This window comes from Notothenia coriiceps, unplaced genomic scaffold (genome assembly GCF_000735185.1).
Source record: "Notothenia coriiceps isolate Sejong01 unplaced genomic scaffold, NC01 NC01_scaffold00037246, whole genome shotgun sequence".
Classification (NCBI taxonomy): Eukaryota; Metazoa; Chordata; class Actinopteri; order Perciformes; family Nototheniidae; genus Notothenia; species Notothenia coriiceps.
In genome coordinates this window covers 11,315,956-11,317,456 of record NW_011369947.1, presented here as the reverse complement: position 1 = coordinate 11,317,456, position 1,501 = coordinate 11,315,956, and the positions used below count along the sequence as shown (strand labels likewise).

Here is a 1,501-nt window from a genome sequence, read left to right as displayed (position 1 = left end):
CCACCCACCCCCCACGCACACCCCTAACTACCACCACCAGCACGTCCACTTGTTTTCCCTTCTGCCTGTTTAACAGGACTGAGTGAGAAACGGACGGCCCTTCTGATGCTCGGTCACGGGGAGAGAAGCTGCTGCGGATATCCGTCTCATACCTGCCTCACAACGGGCTCCTCTAGTCGCCGATTTTCCTCTTCCCCCACTGACCGTTTTTTGTGAAAGCGATATAAAAAAGATGCTGGTTTTGGTTTCGTAACAAGCTGCACCGGTAGCAGCGCGCGGAGGAAAATATATGTTTCCGAGGATGCGGATTTAACGGAAAGACGTTATGTGTGTTACCTGGGATTTGTAACCGTTAAAAACCGTTACATTCTGAATGAGCTTAGTCGCACGCATCGAGATATTTTACATGTCTGCTGAGATATCTCACACAGTGACGCGGTAGTAACAACATCGACAACAGAAGACAAAATAAGAGGTAAGCTTTATTTTTAATTGTGTATATTTATTATCCACCACCGGGCTACCGACTAATAACAAAGCTAATGACAGACTGTGATATTCAGGTGACTGCTGTTAGCTTCCCACGGCTACTAGCTGCACACTCAACGTTATTGTATCTCAGCTAAAGCCATTTTTTTGAAACTCTGAAAGAGATGATGGCTCAATTTAACTCATTTATAATTCTGGTTTTATCGCTGCCTGGTTGAGAAGTGTATGCTTTCTGAATGCAACGCTACGTTAGTTATTGGGAGCCATCGCTCTGAATGTGTGTCTTCTTGCCTTTGTCTAAACCGATGTCAAACGCAGCCACATTTTATCTGTAGAGCCAGCCTGTGGATCTCTGATTCAACATCTGCTGGTAAAAACAACCAAGCCTTGTTGCCTGCCTGCAAGGTTATCATTGCTTTCTCACCATGGTGTGGTATAGAGCTGGCGTTTTGTAAAGCTGCAGTTTTTGCTTTCGACATTGTGGTCTGGTTTATGTTATGATAGGAATGAGATTTATACTGCGTGCCCGGCCTAGACTGTGAGTCATGGCAGGGATGCATCAGGTAAAAGTGTGTATAAAAAGGTTTGCTTTCAATGAAAACATCGTTGAAACCAAGGCCAGTGAACACGTTGTTTTGAGGAGTGTACTTTTGCTACATGCCCATCAAGCGTTTTGTGGGTATTGAGAGCTGACATTTGCCGGCTACCACGTGTAGAACCATGTTTCATTGCCCAGAGACCCTAGCCCATTGAAACACATGTCATTGTGACAGAGAAGAAAACCACATGGGCGTGCATACTAATGGCATTACATTTTAAGTGCCATTCTGGATGAGCTGTTTGATATGTGAGGGTTTTGCATACAATAGATGGCAGATATCACATGATTAATGGTAGGTGATGTTTGGTTATATTCTATGATGCTCAACTTGTTTTGGTCCTTTTCTGAAATGCATAGGAGAAATCTGAAAAAGACAGCTAAAGTTCTGTAGGACCAAACTTTACAGGTGTT

General features: G+C 43.8%; 1 protein-coding gene across 1 annotated transcript in view; it reads left to right on the top strand.

Moving 5' to 3' along the window:
- The first annotated feature begins 75 nt into the window (after positions 1 to 75).
- Positions 76 to 1,501, top strand: part of LOC104966404 (spectrin beta chain, non-erythrocytic 2-like) — a 31,785-nt gene continuing 30,359 nt past the window's right edge. The window contains exon 1 of the mRNA XM_010795590.1: positions 76 to 475. The gene's annotated coding sequence lies outside the window, so the exon portion shown is untranslated. The remainder of the gene's footprint in view (positions 476 to 1,501) is intronic.